General features: G+C 44.2%; 1 long non-coding RNA gene across 1 annotated transcript; it reads left to right on the top strand.

Moving 5' to 3' along the window:
• The first annotated feature begins 939 nt into the window (after positions 1 to 939).
• On the top strand, positions 940 to 8,496 carry LOC135549060 (uncharacterized). Its single transcript, XR_010456925.1, has 3 exons — positions 940 to 1,028; positions 1,202 to 1,298; positions 7,993 to 8,496. It is a non-coding gene; the product is annotated as an uncharacterized LOC135549060 (long non-coding RNA).
• Positions 8,497 to 13,403: the final 4,907 nt, after the last annotated feature.

Here is a 13,403-nt window from a genome sequence, read left to right as displayed (position 1 = left end):
CCTTGGTCTTCACCTTCTTCCTCTGAATGCCGTTACAATATGGAACTTTCTACTGTCTTTTCTGGAATGTCGAAATCAATTCAGAATGATTTGATAGCTTCCATCGCAGCATTCATTAAAAGTCAGATTAAAAGCTCTCAAGTAGGCTTTCCACTTTCCTCTGATATTAATTTAGCAAAGATGATAACACAATCACCTTGGACAGACACAAGCAAAAACTCATTACATAAATGTTGCAGCAGCCTAGGCTACACCTAACAGAGATCTGACATACTGTATGGGATGAAAACGAGACGCTTTTTCAGTCTGATCAATTGTAGGCTAATAACAGCAGATGCATACAGTCTATATTCGCTGTCCATTTGGTCAGGGTAACTAATTGGTAACATTATGTGTTTATAGTCCATTTGTGAGTCAGGAGAAAATGTGAATGTGATCAAATTGAGTTTATATTCAAAATGGGTCTGGATAGGCTGCCTATAAGTTGTCAGGAGATTTGTTTTCAGTTTCTTAAAACCATTTGACCTGATTAGTTTAAACGGGTCTTATCAAAGCCCTTATAAAACCTTTTTTTTACAACTAATGAATCACTGTCATACATTATACAGTTTTCCTGGTAGGCAAAAATTCCCCCCAACTCTGGGACATACAGTATGGTGCCACCAGTCTGCTTGCAGTTGTCAGTTATCGTCAGATATGTGGACAATCAGGGCTTTATTCATGAACGTTTCTTGGACTACTTAGATGTGTCAAGTGGGCGAGATGTGCAGTCTGTGTTTGACTTTATGAATTTTGAGATGTCTGTGTTTAACTTCATGGAGAAACTTGTTCAAACCTACGATGGCGCAGCTGTAATGGAATGTATCTGCTATTTGTATTTCCAGCTAAGTCCCCTCCTGTTCCCTGATAAAGAGGTGATGACCACTCCACTCGACTACCATTGTCAACTCTTTCCTAACATGAACTGAAGCCATGTCTCATGTGCCCTTTCATCCACTGGCACATAGAATGTTTCCTCTCCAATCACTGTGAGTACCCCATATCCATTTTTTTCTCATTACTGTATGTAGAGTCAATCACACATTGAAACACAATCACATTATTACACATCATTGATTTTACTCGTTGCTTGGACTAACTCATTATTAGCTCTTTTGTCTAACTGTGTAGTGTGTTGTGTTATTGTTTTTTGTCTTTCCAGTCAAATCCTGTCCTGCACTGAAGTCAAGCCTCTGAACACCTCAACTCATGCCTCATACTCTCATTCAACCACTACTGTGATCCCTTCCCAAAACCGGGTAAGTAGCCTTCTCATTCCCATTCGCCATAACATTGTACTATAAAAGTCTTTATTAAATGCTTTACGTTAAAATAATTACGATTTGATCATTTTTTAAACACACTTTGACATCTCACTGCATTCCGCGCCTATACCGCGGGTCTCCCATCCTCGTCAATTTCTCAAGTCACCAGCCTCCACTGATCATTTTACAACTTTGGCTACCATAGCCTGGACGGCGGTAGCCAGACACTTATCTCACCCCCCCCCATATCCTTATAGGAGTTGAGCACTCCAGATGTTTCACTTGAAAACTTTACTGTTGGCAAAGCCAGCAGTTTATGCATGGATGGACCACAGCGTCTGTCCATCTGTCAGTCAGTCCCTAGGAACCAGTGCTGATCCCAAGAGTCTCTACCCTTGTAGTATGCATGTTGAATTTCAAAATAAATAAAATAAAATCTGGATTTTGCCTATAGACGGGTTGGTTGTTTAGCCACAAAACTAACGCATTCTCAACTATGGGGAAAAACAGACGGGGAAGGGCCTAGACTGTTGACAATGTGTAAACTCTACAGTATTTCCTCTCCAAATATTTATTGAAAACATGAACACATTCGCACAATGAGCACTTGTTGTCTCGCAAATACATCATTACAGTTGTTGGTTAGCTAGTGAATTTTTGCCATGTTAGCAAAGATACAACAAGCTGAAACGAGCCACCTACAATTCTCCACATGGCAGCGTCTTGTCACTGTTGCTAGCTATCTGATATTTCAGAATCACAACAACGCACACCTTCGGGCCACATTGATGAGTGAGCATTATTTTCGTGACGATGTCAGCCACTCCATCTATTGGATAGGCAAAATCCAGATAGATAACTTTTGAAAAACTGGGCCCAGTGGGTCTTTGCTTCAGGAGAATGGATGCACCCAGAATGATGTAGCCTTGCCATAACCCATTCTCTCCCCAGAGCTCTCTGTCTTCTGGGATAAAAATCAAACACACAGGCATACTATCATATTTTAGGGAAGACCCAGACCCAGACAATGTCGAAGTAACACAAGTTTATTACTAGAACAGGGGCAGGCAAAACAACAGATCCAGTGCAGGCAGAGGTCAGTAATCCAGATCAGAGTCCAAAAGGTACAGAACGGCAGGCAGTCTCAGAGTCAGGGCAGACAGTCTCAGGGTAGGCAGAATGGTCAAAACCGGGAAAACTAGGAAAACTAGAAAACAGAAACTTTAGAAAGACAGTATGAAGGGGGAAACCTCTGGTTGCTTGACAAACAAAATGAACTGGCAACAGACAAACAGAGAACACAGGTATAAATACATAGGGGATACTGAGGGGAGATGTGAGACACCTGGTAGGGGTGGAGACAAGCACAAAGACAGTTGAAACAGATCAGAGTGTGACACATACAGACAGACCGACGTACAGTCCGTACATCTGAAAAATGTATGTCACGCCCTGACCTGTTCCACCTGTCTTTGTGATTGTCTCCACCCCCCTCCAGGTGTCGCCCATCTTCCCCATTATCTTCTGTGTACTTATACCTGTGTTCTCTGTTTGTCTATTGCCAGTTCATCTTGTTTGTCAAGCTTACCAGCGTTTGTCTTGTCAGCTCCTGTTTTTTCCCAGCCTCTCTTTTTCTCACCCTCCTGGTTTTGACCCTTACCTGTCCTGTCTCTGTACCCGCCTGCCTGACCACTCTGCCTGCCCCTGACCCTAAGCCTGTCTGCCGACCGGTACCCTTGCCCCGTCTCTGGATTATTGCCCTCTGCCTGCCTTGACCTGTCTCTTGCCTGCCCCTTGGACTATTAAACCATTCAATGTGTCTGCATCTGGGTCTTACCTTGATTCCTGATAATGTAGGAATATCAATGCTGCCTGTCATACAGTACAAACTGCTCTGTCAGTTTGCTTGCGATCTCAACAGGGAGTTCAGACAAGGCAGCCAATATCATGCATATTACTGTTGTCTGTAGTCCCGCTAAGTGACACCTGATTGAATATAATATCACACTTAGTTCTATCAGTGTTCCTTAGGGGGGAGGAGAGGGAGGCAGCGGGAGAGGAGAGAGAGGCAGTGGGAGAGGACAGGGAGGAAATAGATATGCTGTGTTGCCAGGACGGGAACCGTGAGAGCTAAAGAAACACAAAACCACTATGAAATACAACAACCTCGCCAATGAGAGAATGTATGGCGCACTGAGGAAATACAATGATAGGGAAAATAGTGTTTGTGTTTGTGCATGCATGCATGTGCATTAAGTGTGCTTGTGTGTGTGTGTTTATGTGTGTGTTCAGTATACTGTTTGTGTGTGAAGAAGAGGACAGTGCTTTATTTGTTATCAATCTGTCAATGCTGCTCCCTGGGTAGAAGTTTGTAACATGGTGACAGTATCATTCAACCTCCACATACACACACACACACACACTCACGCAACACCCCCCCCCCCCCTCACTTCAGTGTGAAAGACTAACACAGCCTCCAACCCAGGGAGCATGTTCTCACCGTTCACACGGACATGGAAATAATACAAGATAAAGCTATAGGGAGCCTCCTCTTCCTGCTACTGTAGCTGCTCATCACCACAACAATTACAGCCCTTACCGTTGGGATATAATCCTTGTGACATGACAGTCATTATCTCCGTGGTGTTGAGTTGTTGTTAATGAGAGGATAATAGAGGGGAGGAGAAAGAGAGAGAGAGAGGTGTTGATGATTTAATGAAGTGGCACTCCTCTGCATCAGGACCGGAGCAAAACTGTGTGTGTGCGTAATGTTGTCTGTCTCTCTTCACTCTCCAGTGGTGTGTTTTCGTCAAACTGTAACACAGACTGGTTGCTATGGTTAAGTTCAGGCCTGTGTCAGGTTAGTGTTTTGCTTTCAGACCCAGTGAAGATCAGAGTTCTGTGCTTTGTGCATGTTTAATCATGTGATCAGCACCCTGCAACACCGGCACACAACCAGCAGGTGGACCCTTGATTGCTTTTCTGGCAACACCACAAGGAATAATTAAACAATGGCTGCAAACCTACTGGCCCTGGTTAAAATTAGTGCACTATACATGGAACAGGGTGTCACGAGGGACGCAACCATTGAATGAAGCTTCAAAGGATGCTCCTCCATGCTAAAAGCTCTCAGCAAGCCAGATGTCACAGGAATCTTCATTTAGATTGTTTAATATTGCACAGAAAGCACAGACAGATAGCGAGGGCAAGTTAAGCAAACCAAACCTAGCAGTTGGTCATATTTAATAAAAACTTTAGCGAAGCAAAGCAAGTGTAATGACTCACAAACACACACAATGTAAATGGCAACATTTTCTACAGCATTCTCATAGCAGTATAATTTTCACCATTCCAGGTGTCCACCAAGCCTTGTCCAGTTAGTGTAACACCAGACATAGTTTGTGTACCAAATGGCACTTTATACCCTATATAGTGCATTACTTTTGACCAAAAGCAGTGCAAAAGTGTTTACATTTTGTGATCTACATAGGGAATAGCGTATTATTTGGGATACCGACATAGGGTTGACAATGGCCTTCTCCAGAGGTGTTAGAGGCAACAGTGCTGCAGCAATCTATTTTTACTGTCTGTATCTATGAAAACCCACCCACACAACCTGCTTACAACACATCAGGGGAAACTGTAAGAGGAGTTGAGATAAGCAGAGCCAAACATTTGAGAATAGAAATAGATAAGGTCCATTCACATGATCTCGATTCTGTATGGCGGGAGATGAAAACCTCTAACTAGTCTAACAGTAAAATGGTCAATCTTATGAATCGTCACTGTCTCTCTATGAAGTTCAAGCTGATTAAAAGTGTATGAGAGAGGGGAATTGGCAAAGCTACAGATGAAAGTACTGTGGTATTACAGATTACAAACTTGTTCGTTCAAGCCCTGAATGCTGATTGGCTGAAAGACAGGGTATACAGTGGGTCAAAAAAAGTATTTAGTCAGCCACCAATTGTGCAAGTTCTCCCACTTAAAAAGATGAGAGAGGCCTGTAATTTTCATCATAGGTACACTTCATGTCATGCCTTGGTCTTAGTATTTTGTGTTTTCGTTAATTAGTTGGTCAGGCCAGGGTGTGACATGGGTTTATGTTGTTGTATTTCATAGTGGTTTTTTTTGTAGTATTTGGGATTGCGGCTGAGTAGGGGTGTTGTATAGGCTTGGCTGCCTGAGGCGGTTCTCAATCAGAGTCAGGTGATTCTCGTTGTCTCTGATTGGGAACCGTATTTAGGTAGCCAGGGTTTCACTTTGTATTTCGTGGGTGATTGTTCCTGTCTCTGTGTAGTGTTCACCAGATAAGCTGTAATAGGTTTCACGTTCCGTTTTGTTGTTTTTTTGTATTTATAAGTTATTTTGTGTATCGTCATTTGTTCCATTAAAGAACATGAGTAACCAACACGCTGCATTTCGGTCCGACTTTCTTTCGACAAACGAAGAACGCCGTTACAGAATCATCCACCACACACGGACCGAGCAGCGTGTTAACAGGCAGCTGGAGCAGCGAAGTGAGGACATTATGGACAGCAGAGGATTGGAGTATACGACGTGGGAAGAAATAGACAGGTGGGCGGCCGACCCAGAGAGAGTGCCGGAGCCCGCCTGGGATTCGCTGGAGCAGTGCGAAGAGGGCTATAGGATAATGGAGTCGAAAAGAGTGACACGGCGGCGCAGAGCGAAACCAGAAAATCAGCCCCAAAAATTTATTGGGGGGGGCTCAGAGGGAGAGTGGCTGAGTCAGGAGACAGACCTGAGCCAACTCTCCCTGTTTATCGTGAGGAGCCAAGGAGGAGACCAGAACCGGTGTTGGAGGTGAGCGAAGCAGAGACTGTGAAGGAGTTAATGGGGAAATTGGAGGAGAGAGTAATGAGGGAGTTGCTAGTTTGGTGCTTTAGGTATAAGATTCGTCCGACGGAGCGTGTCGGGGATTTAATGGCACCTGGGTCAGCGCTCCATACTAGTCCTGAGGTGCGTGTTAGTCGGCTGGTGAAAAGTGTGCCAGCCTCACGCACTAGGCCTCCTGTGTACCTAACTAGCCTTGCACGTCCTGTGCCAGTCCTGCTCTCAGGCTCTCCAGTACACCTTCACGGTCCAGTCCATCCTGTGCCACCTTCACACACCAGTCCTCCGATGGTAGCTCCCCGCACCAGGCTTCATGTGCGTGTCCTCGATCCAGTACCACAAGGTTCCAGTACCACGCACCAGTCCTCCGATGGTAGCTCCCCGCACCAGGCTTCCTGTGCGTGTCCTCGATCCAGTACCACAAGGTTCCAGTACCACACACCAGGCCTTCAGTGCGCCTCGCCTGTTCAGCGCAGCCAGCGCTTTCTCCCTCTCCTGCGCTGTCGGAGTCTCCCGCCTGTTCAGCGTTTCTAGAGCCTTCCTCCTCTACAGCGCTGCCGGAGCCTCCTGCCTGTTCGGAGCAGCCTGAGCTGCCAGTCTGCATGGAGCAGCTAGAGCTGCCAGTCTGCATGGCGCAGCTAGAGCTGCCAGTCTGCATGGAGCAGCTAGAGCTGCCAGTCTGCATGGTGCAGCCAGAGCTGCCAGTCTGCATGGAGCAGCCAGAGTTGCCAGTCTGCACGGAGCAGCTAGAGCTGCCAGTCTGCATGGGGCAGCCAGAGCTGTCAGTCTGCTTGGAGCAGCCAGCGTTGCCAGTCTGCATGGAGTTTCCAGTCTGCATGGAGTTTCCAGTCTGCATGGAGTTGCCAGTCTGCATGGAGTTGCCAGTCTGCATGGAGTTTCCAGTCTGCATGGAGTTGCCAGTCTGCAAGGAGCTGCCAGTCTGCAAGGAGCTGCCAGTCTGCAAGGAGCTGCCAGTCGGCAAGGAGCTGCCAAAGCTGTTAGTCTGTTTTTTGTATTTATAAGTTATTTCGTGTATCGTCATTTGTTCCATTAAAGAACATGAGTAACCAACACGCTGCATTTCGGTCCGACTTTCTTTCGACAAACGAAGAACGCCGTTACACTTCAACTATGACAGACAAAATGAGAAAAAAAATCCAGAAAATTCCATTGTAGGATTTTTAATGAATTTATTTATAAATTATAGTGGAAAATAAGTATTTGTTCAATAACAATATAAATTCATTAAAAATCCTACAATGTGATTTTCTGGATTTTTTTTCTAATTTTGTCTGTCATAGTTGAAGTGTACCTCTGATGAAATTTACAGGCCTCTCATCTTTTAAGTGGGAGGACTTGCACAATTGGTGGCTGACTAAATACTTTTTCCCCCACTGTATGTATGAAAATACCCTCAAATCAAAGGTGCCGTTCTGTACTTACGCCTCGTATAAAACATTTGATCTCAAATTCAAAACGCTGGAGTAGATCCAAAATGAATAGTTTTAGCTTCCCTGTCCAAATAAATGCGTAGGGAGTGTATAAATCACTTTTCATACAGCTGTTCAAAGTGCTTTACACACCAAACATATGTCCAATCTCTTCTCATACTTTGGTTGATACAGTTAATATACAGTTGAGCTGGGAGAAGATAGGAGAGTAGACCTTGGAGCCATAGTGAGAATCACTGTATCAATCATTGCCCAATGTTGCCCGGAGGGCAATAAAATGAGCTGTATTCTGTTAATCTATTCCTTGATAGTGTTACGGATATAGTTATCCTGTGTGTGTGTGTATCATGTGTGTGTGTTTCTTTTCTCTCCTTCTCCCCTCACAGGTGAAAATCATCACTCCCCAATCAGTCAACAATCAATCATCAATCAGAAGACACACCTCCTCCTATTTCCTAACCTATCACAGTTCCTTCCCCATGGTTTGTTCTAGAGCTCAATCTCTCTGTAAATGCCATGTCTGTAGGTCTCTGTGTTTCACTCTCGCTTTGTGTCTTAACCTCTCTTTTGTTTAAGCACCTCATAGCACTTTGTCATCACCTGTGAGTATTGTTTTTGGTTATGGTGTTTGTTTGTTGCTGGTGGGAAAAGGGGGAAACCAAGACAAGGCATACACTACCCGTAGGTGAACTTTGTTAAATACACTAGTTAGAACTGGGCGGACCACCCACTGTCTTTTTGGTTAGTTAGTTAGCTGTTGTTAAAGTAGTCTAGTCTAGCTTAGGGGTGTTTTTGTATACTTATTGTTTCTTTCCTTGGGTCCAGCTCAGCCCCTTTTCCTGCTCCCCCCATTACCGTGTGTTTATAAATAAACCTGGAGTTTGACGGTAGTGTTCTGTTGTCGTGGTTATTTCGTTCACACTTTTATTTTGTAACAATAATAATTTGCATGAGTTATGTTACGGGTCTCATTACCATCCCCCCCTAGACTGTCGGGCCAAAAGGGATTCGTAACAATAGTTTTCTGCTGTTTCTGCCAGATCATCTAGTTCTCTCTTGATATAGTGTTGTGATTGTGAGTCCCAAGGTAAAGTATTATGCAGGTCTGCGCAGTGACTTCTCAGTCTAATAAAGACTTATTGGTCTCTCACAGCACTTATTGTTCAGGAAACAGGCAGATGCCGTGTGTGTGTGTGCTTATGCGTGTAGCCTTGAATCTGAAAATAAAATAATTAAGGCTGTGAAAGAAAAACATCCCCGAGCTAGTGTATGACTCACAGCATCCAATCGGTGAGCAGTATGACTCACAATGTCCAATCCAATCAGTGAGCAGTTCCTTGGATCTGTGCAGGAAACCTGGTGAACTACCCACCCACCCCACCCCCCCACCACACAAACAAATATGTAAGAGGCACATTTGTGTTCCTTAGTTTGCTAACACCAAATACAGTGCATTCAGAGAGTTTTCACACCTGTTTACTTGTTCCACATTTTGTTACAGCCTGATTTGTTTTATGGATTCAATTGAATTGTTGTGTCACTGGCCTGCACCAATACCCCATAAGTGGAATGTTTTTAGAAATGTTTACAAATTCATGAAAAATTTAAAGCTGAAATGTATTAAGTCAATAAATATGAAATAAATACCCTTTGTTATGGCAAGCTGTAACGACGGGTGAGTGAGGAGTCAATTGCAGAGAGCGAAGTGAATGGGAAAAACGCTTTAATGTCCTTCAAAACGTAACAGGTCCAAACATGGGTGAATGTCCTAAAACACTGGTGCTAAACCAACCCAAAGCCTAGTTACAAACACTGGTGCTAAACAAACCCAAAGCCTAGTTACAAACACTGGTGCTAAACCAACCCAAAGCCTAGTTACAAACACTGGTGCTAAACCAACCCAAAGCCTAGTTAAACACTGGTGCTAAACAAACCCAAAGCCTAGTTACAAACACTGGTGCTAAACCAACCCAAAGCCTAGTTACAAACACTGGTGCTAAACCAACCCAAAGCCTAGTTAAACACTGGACAGCGAAAACCCAAAACAAACACGATACATCACCAAACGTAACAAACCAACAAACCCGCACAAACACCAGCGGGCAAAACAAACTGAAATAACACCCATCCCAAAACCCCAACAGGGAACACGTGAAAACAATTAGACAAAAACAAACGAAAAGGAAAAAAGGATTGGTGGCAGCTAATAGACCGGCGACGCCGAGCGCCAACCGAGCAGGAAGGGGAGCCACCTTCGGTGGTATTCGTGACACAAGCCTAAATAAGCTCAGGAGTAGAAATGTGCCAATGACTCACACTGTGTGCAATAATGGTGTTTAACACCATTTTTGAATGACTACCTCATCTCTGTAATCCACACATACAATTTTCTGTAAGGTGCCTCAGTCTGGCTGTGAATTTCAAACACATATTCAACCACAAAGACGAGGGAGGTTTTCCAATGTCTTGCAAAGTAGGGCACTTTTGGTAGATGGGTAAAAATAAAAAAGCAGTCATTAAAGATCCTTTTGAGCATGGTGAAGTTATTAATTTATCACGTTTCAGGTAAGACCCAAATGCAGACTGTGTTGAAGTAACAATGTTTATTACAGCAACAGGGGCAGGCGAATGACAGGTCAAAGCAGGCAGTGGACGATAAAATCAAATCAAATCAAATTCTATTTGTCACATACACATGGTTAGCGGATGTTAATGCGAGTGTAGCGAAATGCTTGTGCTTCCAGTTCCGACAATGCAGTAATAACCAACAAGTGATCTAACTAACAATTCCAAAACTAATATCTTATACACAGTGTAAGGGGATAAAGAATATGTACATAAAGATATGAATGAGTGATGGTGCAGAGCAGCATAGGCAAGATACAGTAGATGGTATCGAGTACAGTATATACATATGAGATGAGTATGTAAACAAAGTGGCATAGTTAAAGTGGCTAGTGATACATGTATTACATAAGGATGCAGTAGATGATAGAGTACAGTATATACGTATACATATGAGATTAATAATGTAGGGTATGTAAACATTATATTAGGTAGCATTGTTTAAAGTGGCTAGTGATATATTTTCCATCATTTCCCATCAATTCCCATTATTGAAGTGGCTGGAGTTGAGTCAGTGTGTTGGCAGCAGCCACTCAATGTTAGTGGTTGCTGTTTAACAGGTTGATGGCCTTGAGATAGAAGCTGTTTTTCAGTCTCTCGGTCCCAGCTTTGATGCACCTGTACTGACCTCGCCTTCTGGATGATAGCGGGGTGAACAGGCAGTGGCTCGGGTGGGTGTTGTCCTTAATGATCTTTACGGCCTTCCTGTAACATCGGGTGGTGTAGGTGTCCTGGAGGGCAGGTAGTTTGCCCCCGGTGATACGTTGTGCAGACCTCACTACCCTCTGGAGAGCCTTACGGTTGTGGGCGGAGCAGTTGCCGTACCAGGCGGTGATACAGCCCGCCAGGATGCTCTCAATTGTGCATCTGTAGAAGTTTGTGAGTGTTTTTGGTGACAAGCCGAATTTCTTCAGCCTCCTGAGGTTGAAGAGGCGCTGCTGCGCCTTCTTCACGATGCTGTCTGTGTGAGTGGACCAATATAGTTTGTCTGTGATGTGTATGCCGAGGAACTTAAAACTTACTACCCTCTCCACTACTGTTCCATCGATGTGGATAGGGGGGTGTTCCCTCTGCTGTTTCCTGAAGTCCACAATCATCTCCTTAGTTTTGTTGACGTTGAGTGTGAGGTTATTGTCCTGACACCACACTCCGAGGGCCCTCACCTCCTCCCTGTAGGCCGTCTCGTCGTTGTTGGTAATCAAGCCTACCACAGCCTACCACTAAACTTGATGATTGAGTTGGAGGCGTGCGTTGCCGCGCAGTCGTGGGTGAACAGGGAGTACAGGAGAGGGCTCAGAACGCAGAACGATAATCCAGAGTAGTGGGGTAAACCTTGACCCAGAAAATATAAAAAACTGTCGGCCCAAATGGAATCTTCCGTTCCTCTCAAAATTTTTATAAAAGGCTGTTGCGCAGCAACTCACTGCCTTCCTGAAGACAAACAATGTATACGAAATGCGTCAGTCTAGTTTTAGACCCCATCATAGCACTGAGACTGCACTTGTGAAGGTGGTAAATTACCTTTTAATGGCATCAGACCGAGGCTCTGCATCTGTCCTCATGCTCCTAGACCTTAGTGCTGCTTTTGATACCATCGATCACCACATTCTTTTGGAGAGATTGGAAACTCAAATTGGTTTACACGGACAAGTTCTAGCCTGGTTTAGATCTTATCTGTCGGAAAGATATCAGTTTGTCTCTGTGAATGGTTTGTCCTCTGACAAATCAACTGTAAGTTTTGGTGTTCCTCAAGGTTCCGTTTTAGGACCACCATTGTTTTCACTATATATTTAAACTCTTGGGGATGTCATTCGAAAACATAATGTTAACTTTCACTGCTATGCGGATGACACACAGCTGTACATTTCAATGAAACATGGTGAAGCCCCAAAATTGCCCTCGCTAGAAGCATGTGTTTCAGACGTGGAAGTGGATGGCTGCAAACTTTCTACTTTTAAACTCGGACAAAACAGAGATGCTTGTTCTAGGTCCCAAGAAACAAAGAGATCTTCTGTTGAATCTGACAATTAATCTTAATGGTTGTACAGTCATCTCAAATAAAACTGTGAAGGACCTCGGTGTTTCTCTGGACCCTGATCTCTCTTTTGAAGAACATATCAAGACTGTTTCAATAACAGCTTTTTTCAATCTACGTAACATTGCAAAAATCAGAAACTTTCTGTCCAAAAATGATGCAGAAAAATTAATCCATGCTTTTGACACTTCTAGGTTAAACTACTGCAATGCTCTAAATAAAGCACTAAATAAACTTCAGTTAGTGCTAAATACGGCTGCTAGATCATATTTGATCATATTACGGCAGGGTAGCCTAGTGGTTAGAGAGGCAGGGTAGCCTAATGGTTAGAGCGTTGGACTAGTAACCGTAAGTTTGCAAGTTCTTATCCCCGAGCTGGCAAGGTACAAAGTCATTGAAAATAAGAATTTGTTCTTAACTGACTTGCCTAGTTAAATAAAGGTAAAATTAAATATCCCAGTGCTAGCCTCCCTACACTGGCTTCCTGTCAAGGCAAGGGCTGATTTCAAGGTTTTACTGCTAACCTACAAAGCATTACATGGGCTTGCTCCTACCTATCTCTCTGATTTGGTCCTGCCATACATACCTACACGTACGCTATGGTCACAAGACGCAGGCCTCCTAATTGTCCCTAGAATTTCTAAGCAAACTACTGGAGGCAGGGCTTTCTCCTAAAGAGCTCCATTTTTATGGAATGGTCTGCCTACCCATGTGAGAGAAGCAAACTCGGTCTCAACCTTTAAGTCTTTACTGAAGACTCATCTCTTCAGTGGGTCATATGATTGAGTGTAGTCTGGCCCAGGAGTGTGAAGGTGAACGGAAAGGCTCTGGAGCAACGAACCGCCCTTGCTGTCTCTGCCTGGCCGGTTCCCCTCTTTCCACTGGGATTCTCTGCCTCTAACCCTATTACAGGGGCTGAGTCACTGGCTTACTAGGGCTATTTCATACCGCCCTTAGGAGGGGTGCATCACTTGAGTGGGTTGAGTCACTGATGTGATCTTCCTGTCTGGGTTGGCGCCCCCCCTTTGGTTGTGCCGTGGCGGAGATCTTTGTGGGCTATACTCGGCCTTGTCTCAGGATGGTAAGGTGGTGGTTGAAGATATCCCTCTAGTGGTGTGGGGGCTGTGCTTTGGCAAA

Source organism: Oncorhynchus masou, chromosome 12, assembly GCF_036934945.1.
Source record: "Oncorhynchus masou masou isolate Uvic2021 chromosome 12, UVic_Omas_1.1, whole genome shotgun sequence".
NCBI classification, from domain to species: Eukaryota; Metazoa; Chordata; class Actinopteri; order Salmoniformes; family Salmonidae; genus Oncorhynchus; species Oncorhynchus masou.
This window is presented reverse-complemented; position numbering and strand designations above follow the sequence as displayed.